The 13,210-nt window shown below is 45.8% G+C and overlaps 1 protein-coding gene across 1 annotated transcript in view; it reads left to right on the top strand.

The window, feature by feature from the left end:
* Positions 1-6,406: 6,406 nt before the first annotated feature.
* CFAP126 (cilia and flagella associated protein 126) overlaps positions 6,407-13,210 on the top strand; it is a 429,039-nt gene continuing 422,235 nt past the window's right edge. The window contains exon 1 of the mRNA XM_086945044.1: positions 6,407-6,532. The gene's annotated coding sequence lies outside the window, so the exon portion shown is untranslated. The remainder of the gene's footprint in view (positions 6,533-13,210) is intronic.

Here is a 13,210-nt window from a genome sequence, read left to right as displayed (position 1 = left end):
CTTATCTGCAAACTAAAAGTTGCATGCGGTCTATTTATTTATTTATTTATTTATGCAATTTTATATAGCGCGGACTTTACCCGAAGGTGTCAGAGCGCTTCACAATAGGAACAGAAAAGATACAAACTGAGAACATTACACGAGCAACAGATTGCAGAGGCATACGTTACGTTACATACGGTCAAGTGATAATTGTGAGCAAACAAGAATACATGAGGTAGTGAAAATTGTGAGAAACCAAAAATACATGAGGTAGACAAGGTAATTGTGACACTTGTGAGCAAACAAAATACATGAGGTAGTAAAAATGTGGGCTACCAAAAATACATGAGGTAGTAAAAAGTGCACAGGAGGAAAAAGTGACAAGTGTGCAGGCTACAAGAGAAAATAGAGTATAATTTGCGGTATAATACTGTAATATATGTTAGACACTCAAGCACAAGAACAAACGATTACGTAGGCAAAAGTGGCACTTCTGCAAGTATCAAAGGTAACAAACATGTGAGAGGAAGCAAACCGTGTGTTACAGGGGCAAAGTGGTGAGTGCAAGTTGCAAGAGGGTACCAAACACAAGTACATGGATAATACTGCAATAAAAGGCAAACACTCTAACCGCAAGAACACACTGGGAAGGCACTTCCATGGACATGAGAAGTAGAAATTATCAGTAGTGGGAGATCTTCCTTCAGATAAAAGAGAGTTACTTTTGGAGGTGTCTCTGGAGGAGGAGAGCTTTGAGGTCCCTTTTAAAGGCCTGGGAGGAGGCGGTGGTCCGGAGCTGAGGCGGGAATGAGTTCCAGATTCTCACTGCGTTGCCTGAAAAGGATTGGGCCATTGTTCTTTCCTTCTTGAAAGTGGGAGGTTCAAGCAGTAGATTCTCCGCATTGCGTGAAGGTCTAGAACCTCCAGAGAGTTTCAGTTTATTCGCCAGGTAGAGAGGAGAAGAGGAGTGCAGGGCTTTGTGGGTGATACAAGCGGTCTTGTAGATAGCTCTAGCCTCAAAGGGAAGCCAGCGGAGGGTAGATAACATCGGTGTGATGTGATCGCTTCTTTTGGCCCCATAAATGAAACGAGTTGCTGAGTGGAAAACAGACTTACGTGGGGACAAGTGGGATTTGGGGAGGCCAGTAAGAAGAGAATTGCAGTAGTAGAGTCTGGAGAGGACCAGTGCTTGCACCAGGGTTATAAGGTCCCGCTCCGCGAAGAAGCGACGGATTCCCCAAAGAAGGCGCAGTTGGTATCGAGCTGATTTCGCAATGGAATTGATGTGGGGAATTAGATTAAATTTTTTGTCTAGTATGACACCAAGGGATTTGGCGCTGTCGACAATGATGGGTTTATTGTTTAGTAGATTCATCTGATCCATCCATGATTGAACCGGGGGAGGAGAGAGTGAGGAGGAGAAGAGGAGGAATTCAGTTTTGGAGAGATTCAGAATCAGTTGATGAGTTGACATCCAGTTTTGAATGGAGTCGAGAGTGGAGCTTAGGATGGAGAGATCGTGAGTAGAGGCAATCTTGAGGTAGAGTTGAGTGTCGTCAGCATAAAGATGATAGTGAATCCCGGATTTACTTAGGAGATTTCCCAGTGGTTCTAAATAGAGATTGAACAGTGTGGGAGCAAGTATCGAGCCTTGGGGAACACCTTGACCTACCGCCACAGGAGGTGAAAGACTGTTCGCTATTTTGATCATTTGGGATCTGCCAGAAAGGAAGGATGCAAACCATTTAAGCACAGTGCCCTCCATGCCCATTCTCTGTTGAAGAATATTGAGGAGGGTGTTGTGATTGACAGTGTCAAAGGCTGCGGAAAGGTCAAGGAGAATTAGCAGACAGGACCACCCTGAATTGAGTATCCTCAACGCGTCATCAACCACTTGCAGTAGGGCTGTTTCAGTGCTGCAGTTTTGGATGAAGCCGGACTGACAGTGGTCTAGAAGATCATTGTCCTTGATATGACAGGAGAGTTGTTTTGCTACACATCTTTCTGTGATCTTCGCCAGAAAGGGAAGGTTAGTGATGGGGCGGAAGTTGTTGAGGTCATTCGCATCAGCAGTGGGTTTTTTCAGAAGAGGGGTGACCTGCCCAGTTTTGAAGGAGGCAGGAAGGGAGCCTTGCCAGAGGGAGAGGTTGATCAGAGTGGTCCAATAGGAGAGGGAATGGGTATAGAAGTCAATGGCAATGGCACTGGGGATAGGGTCAAGAGAATGGTTGGATGGCTTCGTTTCTCGTATGCACTTGAGAAGGGCATCTTCAGATATGGGGTCAAAGCTCTGCCAAATGGCTAAGGATTTGCGCTCCTCTGGAGGGGTAGGATGAGCGACCTGATCCACAAGTGATTTCACTTTTTCATCAAAGAAAATAGCAAAATCCACTGCTCTCTTTGTAGAATCATCCACCTTGGAGGTTGGGGGAGAGCAGTTAGGCATTTTGATGAGATCGAATAGTTTTTTGGGTCTATTTTTGGCGGAGTCAAGGAGGGTTTTGAAGTGTGTCGCTTTCCCAAGGAAGATGTGCTTGTGGTACTTGGATCTTGCTGAGCGAAGCTTGGCCAAATTGTCGGAGGAGGGCACTTGCCTCCATTGTTTCTCCAGGGATCTTTGCTGCTCCCTTTCCTCATAAAGGGATTTGTTGAACCAAGGTGCTGAGGGAGTGGGCCTTAACCTTTTGCTTTTGAGTGGAGCGACTTTATTAATTTCAGCTGCAAGAACTATGAGGCTTTGAGAGGTGAGTTTGTCAACATCTAGGTTCGGGTCGAGCCTTGGAAGAGATAACAAAGCTGATTCACAGAGGGGACCGACATCAATATTTTTAGCATCCCGGAACCATGAGATGGCCCTCTTGGGTTGGCCAAGAGTTATAGAGTGTGAAAGTTGAAGAGAGAATGGGATGAGGAGGTGGTCAGACCAATCTACATGAATTGGGGTAGTGATAGAGAGCATGCCTGCTTTAGAAATAACAAGGTCCAGGATTGCGCCCTTAGAATGGGTTGATTCAGTGCAGTGTTGGATAAGATCGTTAGTAGAGAGGAAAGTGGCCAGTGAGTTCGCAGAGGAGTCTTGCGGTACTCCCCAGTGGAGATTGAAGTCACCCACGAAGGTCTGATTGTCACTTCGCGAGTATTGGTCGCTGATGAAGTCGGTGAGTTCATCCATAAACGAAGAGCCACTACGAGGCGGGCGGTAAATGACATGGAATCTGAGGGGTGAACGGTGTTGCAATTGAAGCTCAAGAGAAAGGCATTCAAAGGTTTTGGAGGAGCTGTTAGGAGAGGCCTTGAGTTGGAGGGTGTTTCTAAAGATGACTGCAACACCTCCCCCCGTGTTGTCAGTTCTGTCATTCCTAAGTAAAGAGTAGCCTGTGGGTAATAGGAGATCAAATATAGAGTGAGATGTATCTTTGAACCAGGTCTCTGTGAGGAAGAGCATGTCAATATTATGAAGGGTGATGGTATCGGAGATTTCAAGTTTGTGTTTTACTGCAGATCTGCAGTTGTGAAGCATGCAGCGCAGCTCTGTCAAGACTGTTTTGGTGACGGGGGCACTAGGGCTCTGAAGGGTGATCGGGATATTGTACTTATGAGGGGGTGCTCGGGGGGGTTTAGGTGGATGCTTTGTTCTGACAGAGGTGATGATCGGAATGGCGTAGATAGTGGGGTTGCTAGGGTATGCCGGTTGAGGAGGGGTGGCGTTCAAGGGCTTGAGTGAGTTAACAGAGTTTCCCGACGATAGGTTAAGCTTGGCTGTACTGGGGTGAGGGGGCGAGGTGCATCTCGTGGGAAGTTGGGAAGGAGTAGCGGTGCAAGAAGGGGTGACAATCTTAGAGCATAAAAGTGAAATGGCAGCTGTAAGCTGGGAGATGGAGGTGATAAGAGAGCCTAGTGTGTTTTCCAGTGAGAATGGGGCAGAGCACGGAAGGTTGGGTTGGGGAAGGTTGGGTGGCTCTATTGAAACAAGGGGGGGTGGAGTGGGTGGTGGCAGGCAGGGAGAGGTGGCAGGAAAGGAGGTCATTTTGGGTGTGGGGTTCATAAGTGGGGAAGGGTGGTGGGTGAGAGCGGGAGTTAGTGAAACGGAGGTTAAGGGAGAGTTGTCTATGTTGGTGTTGCAAGAGGGAGAGGAATTAAGGACAAATTTAGGGGAAGAGGTGTGCGGAACACGGCGGTTGGGTAGAATGAGAGGGGAGGCCTGTGTGGCGTCATGAGAATGTATGAGGTTTGGGAGGAAAAGAGGTGAGGTGGTTGTGGAGGACCTGTCAGCTAGGAGAGGTGGCTGCGAGGGAACGGGCATCAGGCAGAGTGAGGGGTGTTGGGAGAAAGGGGAGTTGAAGAGAGGAAGTGGTTCTGCTGTGCCCGAGGGAGGGAAGTGGAAGGGGTTACCGGACGGGGAAGGGGAGTAGTGCAGCATTCCTGGCGGAGTAGGAGGGAGGAGAGAGATGCGGTGGGATTGAGGAGAGGACGGGGTGAATAACGAGGGGAGGAGGGGGTAGGGGGGAGGGATGGAAGGGGTGAGGGGAGCATAAGGAAAGTACACTTGGGGAGAGGGACGGAGGAGAGGTGGGCTAAAAAGGGGGGTGATGGGAAGGAAGATGGGGAAGGAGAAGAGATTGGAGAAACGGGATGGTGCAGATGGGACGAGGAGCGTATTGGCTTGTGGTAAGGTTGAAGTGATGTGTGAAGGGATATACTGTGAGGGGGGAGGAATAGGAGGGGAGGTCACAAGGGAGGGGGAGGGAAGGGGGCCGACCTGTGCTCCTCGAGGGAGCCGCCAATTGGAGTGAGGTGGGGTCTGCGGAGGAGAAAGGGAGTAATGGGTGGAGCTGGAAGGAGAGTGATGGGGGAATCCGGTTGCAGAGGAGGGGAGTAAGGAGGGGAAGAGGCAGTCAAAGAGCGAGAGGCAGTTGTCTGTGCCTTGGATCAGGACAGTACCGTTGTTATAGAGTGAGATAGTGAGGTTACCTTTGAAGCAAGCAGAGGGGGAAATTTTTAGTTTTTTCCCATGGGGGATAGAGGAGGAGGAGGTGACGTTGAGGGAATAGTAAAAACTGTTGGACCAGGAGGGGATGTCATGAGTGAAGAAAATGAAATCATTTTTTAGCCTCCCAAAACGACTATTGTAAAATTGATCCACAAAAAGGGAATCTGGGAAACGTTCAATAGTGTTATGTTTCCATCGTTTAGTTGCGGCTTTAGACAGGCTAGGAGGATAAATGATTTTGTAGCAATTAGTTCCAGCCTTAACTCGGGGGGTGGCCATGATGGTGAAAAGTGGCGAAGGAGTGTGGGGGGGATAAGAGGAAGGTGTTACTGGGAAAGCGGTGGAGAAGAGAAATAGAAGGGCATAAAGGGGGCACATAGTCCGGACGTTAAGGTGAGGATATCAGAGCTAATGTGCCGTTTGGGACTAGCAAAGCCTAGGTGTGCAAACCAGCCTCAACATCTTAAGATTATCAGTAGAGGTGCTCAGGGCAGGGTGCGGAGAACATACTATATGCAAAGCGATTTCCAACACCAACAAATATCTACTGGCCTGGCGCCCTACAAGTCTTGCAGACTCCTAGTCCAGCTGGCCATTTCGGATGGGGACTCACATGCCCTAAAACCATAGTGTCAATAGGTGCAAGTGCACTTGATACACAATAGTAGCATACGGTATATACGGTGAATTACAAAGTACAAGGTGTAAGTGTAGGTATAGTACTGATAGTATATAAGGGCAGGATACAAAAAAATATGGGGTAGCACACGATACAGTTTACACAATGTACAAAAATATACGTAAATATATGAGGTATCAATCGGTGCATTCCAGGATAAAAGTGAGATATTCCAGGATAAAAGTGAGATAGGTGCAGCTTACAAAAATGTACAATAGACAACTACAAGAATGGTACTAATGATGTACTGAGAACAGGATACCGGTGCAACCAAGAAGCTGCATGATGGTATATGTGAGGTATCAGTCGTTGCATTCCAGGCATAAAAGTGAAATAGGTGCAGCTTACAAAATGTACAATAAGCAAATCAAAGAATGATATACTGATACAAGGTACCGGTGCAACCAAAAGCTGCATGAAGCAGAAATGACATTAGCGAGCAGCCAGAAATAATTGAGGTAGCGATCTGTACATTACTAGTAAGAAGAGTGAGGTTTGTGCAGGTTACACAAAATGTACAAAATACAAGTAGAGGTATAGTACTGCAATAAAAGGTAGACTCTTAGTCACATGAGGGTTTAAATACAAAGCTATGTAAAGTGTGCTATCTAACAAGGCCAGGTCTTAGGGAATGGTCGGATAGAGAGAATGACTAGTCCAAGATGGCCGCCCAAGAGGGAGAGACCAATCTAAAATGGCCACCAAATAGTGAAGATAGATAGTTAGTCCTCTTTTTGTTGTTTTGCTTTGAGAGCAGGGAAGTGCAGTTTCAGTTTCTATTCAAGCATGTCCAGTCCCTAGCTTGCTGGAGGGAGTCTTATCTCTGCTGTGGAGGTCTTGTGTGGGGGAGTTAAATTGCGGAGCCTCGTGACCAAAAGAAGGTACAGGATGGGATTTATGACTACAGTTTTATGGCTCCAGCCATTTTGAACAAAGGAAGTTTTTTAAAAAATGTGTGCAAGCGAATGGGGAGAATAAATACCTTATTTGTGGGTGCTACTCAACAAGCACGTCGATGTTGATAGTAAGGTTATCTATCACATGTCTAGCCAGAGTGTAAACATCTGCAGTGTGCATCGCAGGTTGCTGGATAATGATCGTGCATGGCAGAGCAGCAGGGGTGCAGCCTCTAACCGTCTCGATGGGCGTTTTTGCGTGGTTCCCGATTGCCTGTTCCCCTTACTTGCAATTCCCCTGTGTTCTCACGACCGACTCAGCGCTCAATCATGCATCCCCCCTGAGCGGCGCCGTCACCTCCAGCTCCCGGCTCGGAAAGGGCAAGCTCCCGATGTCCGTAGACCCCGCTGATCCTTCCCGCCTCGAAAAGGGCAGCTCCTGATGGCCGTAGACCCCGCTGATCCTTCCCGCCTCAGGGCTCCATTCCGGCACCTTCCTGAGCGGCGGCGCCTCCACTCCGTCCGCCTCCAGCCTCCAATAGTTATAACTTTTGCAAATATGACACCTATAGCAGTTGTAATGCAATATGTGTTGTATTTACGTGACTTAGATGTATTGATATTACAAATAACAATGGCTTTTAATTTTTTTAAATAATTAATACGTAAATAAAAGTTATTGTAATTTATAATGGCAATAGCTTAAAGTTTTGTAAATAACTTTTGTGAAGATTATGTTCAGTGTATTTTATTGTGACGGAAATCCAAGAACAGAAGTGAAATATTAGCATCTTTTTGTGACATTGGTAATAAAGCTTGAAACATTGATAGAACATATTTGAACCAGTTGTTGTTGAATGGTTGCACAGATTGATGCAGTGGTGGCACTGAGTGATGTTGTGGTGGCGACACGTAATGCTGTGGCGTTCAGTGATGCTGTGATAGGGCATAGTGATGTTGTGGTGCCCCTGAGTGATGCTGTGGTGGTGCTGAGTGATGCTGTGGTGATGTGATAGATAGATAGAGTGACCTTTTGTTTATAATAAAGTTGTACATTTTGTCTTCGACCTCCATTCCACCTCTGTGTTTTTCTTTTGCTGAAACTCCCTAACGGGTTCAATACAAAAACTATGTATGTCACATGAAGAATAATACGTGAAAAAAATCCTTTAATTTTTCACTGTTGAAAATGTGTTTTTTTTTTGTGAAGTGATTCTGCTTGTTACATACACGTTGTGAACGCTTTTTGTTGCCAACATGCAGAATTAAATGGAAAAAAGGCGCATAGTGTTCCATGGCGACCACAATGATGTCTGCTAGGCTGTTGGCTAATATTGTGGTGTGTGCTATGGTGGTATGTGCTAGTGTTGTGTTGTTTCTAGTCTTGTTAGCTATGGTGTTGGGGCCTATGTTGATTGTGTCTATATTTTGGGCGGCTATTGTTGTTTCGTCTAGTGTGTTTGTGTGTGATAGAGTGTTTGTGTGTGAGAGGGTGTGTGTGTGTGTGAGAGGGTGTGTGTGTGTGTGTGATCGAAGGGGTGTGTGTGAGCGAGGGTGTGTGTGTGTGAGTGATGGTGGGTGTGTGTTAGCGAGGTGGTGGGTGTGTGAAAGTAGGAGTGTGTTTGGGTTTTTGTGAGCTAGAGAGAGAGAGAGGTGTTGTGGTAGAGAGATGTATAGAGAGCTAGAGGTGGTGAGGGATATATAGAGAGATTGTGAGAGATGTTGTGAAAATGAGAGATTGAGAGACAGAGGCTGTGTTGTATAGAGATCTAGAGAGAGAGAGTGAGTTCTGAAAATCTTGAGGTATGTTTTTTATAGAGTTATAGAGTGTTTTGGAGTGAGAGAGATAGAGTGATATATGGAGGGTGAGCAAGAGTCATGTATTGCGGTAGAGTGAGACTGATGTATGAACTGAGAGCAAGAGTGCGGTTTGTAGTGTTGGCATGAGAGAGTTGGCTATTTATATTGAGTGATTTGGCAACTGAGAGAGTGTGATTTGGCAATTGAGAGAGAGTGATGTGGTAATTGTGATATAGAATGAGGCTGTTATTGGGTTTGAGAGAGCGAGAGAGTGAATAATGTGGCGACTATGAGAGATAGAAAGTGATTTGGGAATGGACATAGTGAAAGTGTGGTGTTGATGGAGAGAGAGAGTGATGTATGGAGGGAGAGAGAGAGTGATGTATGGAGGGAGAGAGAGAGAGTCTGGCATGCTACCCGTCCGCTAACCACTTCAGCGCTGCATAAGGGGTAGTAAGCACTATATACATACCTATACCACACCATACTATGGAACCTTTTGCAATAGAACATCAGTGACCTGCATGTCTGAAAATGAAACCAATGACGCGGTTGCACGGCGTTCCCTATCTGGGACGCTTCTTTGGAATGTTTCTATCTATCTGGGTTGAAGGTGAAGTTCTGGATTTTGGGCGGGTGAATTGGTGACAGACAGTCGGCGGGGCCGTGGGTCAGGCGGTGCAGTAGGAAGTGCTGCTCTTTGCAGTTTCCAGTAATTGGGGTCTCCTTAAATTGTTTCTGCCCCTGCTTGTTATGTTTATATGCCTTAAAATGCAAAAATCTGCTCCATGTACAAACAAATGTATATTCTTGAGGAGAAAACGGCAAAAAAAAAATATATCCTGAATCGAAAGCCCACACCACACACAGGAAGAACATACTCGGTAAAGAAAAGAAGCAGCTGCTGCCCGAGGATGTTACCCAAGCATTGGAAATACACCCACTCTCTGAGGCTGGAGTGGGGGCTGAAGCGAGGAGAGGCACCCAGAGGTGCCATTAGGAATGTGTAAATTGCAAAAAACACAGTTGATGGACAGAATGCAGAACAATGTCTTACATTCACCCCAGTACAAAGATCTGGGCCTAAATCTATCATTTTTTTGCACTCCACACCACCCTAGGTCAGACAATGGCTATATGCAAATCAGCCTTGACCCTGTGCCTCATGGGAACAGTCCAGCCCGAACTACCAAGCCAGGTCTTTCCTAGACCGGAATCAAGCATCCGAGGACCGGTTTCTGGCTATCAGCCTTCTTCAGCCTGGATAGCTTGACTCCAGTGATGTGGAGAGCCTGGGGCTCACGTCTGAGCATACCCAGCCCACTCGGGGTGACAATTGCAAAAAACACAGTTGATGGACAGAATGCAGAACAATATCTTACATTCACCCCAGAACAAAGATCTGGGCATAAATCCATCGTTTTTTTTGCACTCCACACCACCCTAGGTCAGACAATGGCTATATGCAAATCAGCCTTGACCCTATGCCTCATGGGAACAGTCCAGCCCGAACTACCAAGCCATGTCTTTCCTAGACCGGAATCAAGCATCCAAGGACCGGTTTCTGGCTATCAGAGCGCCAGGAGGCGCATAAATCAACAGCGCGCCAGGAGGCGCATAAATTCCAGCGCGTCTCCCGGCAGAGCCGGGGAACCAAAGCAAGACACCAGAAGCTGCTGTACCTATTCCTGTGGAGCCGGGGTCATCAGGGTCACTACACTAGCCTGCCTCTGCCGCCGCTCTCTTTGCCATCCCGAGAGCGGCCGCCGAGCGGAGAGCGGGACTACAACACCCAGCACCCTTTGCGACAGGAAGCCGCACAGCACAACAGCGCGCCAGGAGGCGCATAAATTCCAGCGCGTCTCGCCGCGTCGCGGGAGCGCGCGGGCAGCGCCGGGCGAAGCCCGGGCAAAGGGCGGGCCGTCAGGGGACGACAAGAGACGGGACGGGCCACCCCCCTGAGAAATATCGTCCAATATGGGTAAGCGCAAGCTACAAACCTCTGTCCATGCAGGCGGTGTGAAATCCAAAGTCCCACGCAACTCTACTAATCCAACAAATAATTGTCCTATCTTACCTCTGCTCTGGGCAAATTAAACCAAGAAATTGCAACAACTGAACGAGAGCTGGAGCTTGAAACTTCTATCCTAGAGCCATCTGGATCTCCTTTAACTGAAAAACAGTCCATTCCTTTGGAGCCTGTGGTTTGCATCAACAAATTGATTGACACTTTACCCCCGCAAACCACATCTGGTCGTGAGGATGAAGCGGTCGTAAACATTCCCATTGTTAAAAGCCCTACTGGGGAGGCCACAAATGCAGGTATGAAACACGTAAAGAGGCAGACTAAAAAGTCTAAAATGCCTACACCATCTAATCCGAAACAAGCATACTCTATATCTAGACATTTTGAAACCTCTATGAGAGACATGGTTGAGGATATACTCACTGAAAAACTGGAAACAATTCTGACCCAAATCTGTAGTGATAGTACTGAAACGTTAAAAGAGTGTGTATTAGAAATTCAGAAAAAATGTGAACGTATAAACACATTCCTGGATTTAAAAGTTCATTCTCCCACTACTGTTAATACCAACCTGACCAAAAATCCTCGAACTCAGCATACCGTGTTAAAGGGGACTTGAGATGACTATATACCACCGACTCATCTGAACCCGCCCTCCTCACTTATGTCACACAGTGGGATAACATCCGCAGGCCATGCCAAGGGTCCTGAGGACCAGGGGATGGCTATTGTTCCCGATAGTTCGCACACTCACCAAGAGATCCTTATAGCTGAGAGAGAGCATATTAAGAACAGGGAACACAAACACACTATTCATCTGCCCCCAGAGGCCACACCGTAAGTGGCTATTTTAGTAAATGTACCCCCCTAAAACTAGGAGAGGTAGAGACACAGGAAACCCTGTTAAGAAACATCAAAGTCTGGTGCGATGAAAACTGTACGGGTGGCAAAAATCTCTCTGCTAGTATAAACATGGGAAGACGAGTGAGCTGGGTGGGAAACACCAAAAAAAACCTTAAGGGAGATTGTCTCATTGTGAACTTCAATAGACCCCATGAGGCATCTCGGTTAATCTGGGATGCAACGGATATGCTCATACAAGAGGGAGAGATACGAGCACTACCACTAGGATTCTTTTATCCTCTGCCAGATTTGTATAGGAGGAGTACACAGGAGAATGGGCGAATAGCTACAGTAAGAAATCCAGTAAACCAGCCAGTACACTTAAACAGTTGGGCCACCCAAAAAACTGGACTACTACCAAAAGTACGTAATCTCAAAACCACTGTGATCAATGGGGGTATTGATACATCAAACAGATTTACACCTTTATCCCTTTTGGGTGATATTGATTGACTGACTGACACAAGATTGCTCACCAAAACTGCCCAAACGTCCCTTAGTACATCAGGAAAGAAGGGAGCTTCCAGTAAAGCTTATGCGTTGGAACATTGCAGGCCTACGTTCTAAGAGGGATGATAATGTATGGATTGAATTTCTGAGGCAGTACGATATAGTGGCACTGCAAGAAACCTGGGATAGGGAGTGCAATTTCTGATTGAATGGGTTTACCTCATACTCCGTAGCAGCCCGCACATCCAAATCAGGAAGGGACAAAGGAGGACTGATGTTTTTAATATCGGTTAATATAAAAGGTATAGTGAAGGAGCTTAAAACTGCCTCCCCTAACATCTTAGCTATAGAAGTCTCAATGCAAAATAATAACAAAGTTGTATATATTAACTTCTATAATGCAATACAGGGAGAGTATCCTAATGAGCATATCCATTCACTATCAAAATTCTTATCCTCATATAAAGAAGCTCAAACCACTTTTTTCTATGTCATCCTAATGGGTGTTTTTAATATTCATTTATGTGACTTAAACTGTCAGTATTTAGATTTAGATTACCCGGCATATTCAGCTTATCAGCACTTCGAACATAATGTAAAGGGGGCTGCCCTGGAGGATCTACTCACAGAAGTAGACCTGTTCAAACCAGGGTTTGCTGACATAAAGGATCGGGTTCCCACATATAATGCAAGGGAAAGCGAAACCATTATAGATTATATGTTTTTATCCCCTGGATTGTTAAGTTCTGTTTTATTTTATAATGCCATTCAATCCATGTTTAGTGACCATAAACCAGTGGTGTTGGAAATGGATAACACCTCACTTTCTTTTAATAAAACAGAGACACATAAAGTAACTACTGAGGTTGTAACCAAGGATCAGGGGAGGAGATTAAAATGGAATAAAATTATACCAGAGGAGTTTCTATCTACAATTAAATCTAAGGTTGGGAATGAAATTAACATCGGTAGTGACCCACTCAGATTTGGGGGGGAAGTTATACCACCTTTTGAGGCAATTTGTCATCAGGTCTCATTAGAACTTACGGTGAAGCGACAACAGAAACTCAAACCGGTGCATAGATGGTTTGACCATAACTGCACCAAAATCCACAGTGACCTCCTGCAAGCTTTAAATAAGAAGCCTAGAGACAAGTCTGAAGTCTCCTCTTTAAGGAGAACATATAAAACCACATTACAAACTCGTACAAATAAAATAAAAAGAGAGGCCTGGGACTCGCTATATGATAAAGCTACCCTAAGGAATAGTTCTAAATTTTGGACCATCGTAAATTCTCCCGTGTTTAATGGGGTAGAGAATGCCCCGTTAGAAGTTAACATCACAGAACGGGATTGGTTAAACCATTTTGAAAACATCTATGGAAGCCATTTGGAACTTGATACTTATGAGATACATTCTAAAGAATTAGTGGGGTCTGTACAGAGTTTTACTATTAAGGAAGTACAGATAGCAATAGCTGAAA

This window comes from Lissotriton vulgaris, chromosome 12, assembly GCF_964263255.1.
Source record: "Lissotriton vulgaris chromosome 12, aLisVul1.2, whole genome shotgun sequence".
Lineage (NCBI taxonomy): Eukaryota > Metazoa > Chordata > Amphibia > Caudata > Salamandridae > Lissotriton > Lissotriton vulgaris.
The sequence above is the reverse complement of the archived record's forward strand: the minus strand, read 5'-3'. Positions and strand labels throughout refer to the sequence as shown.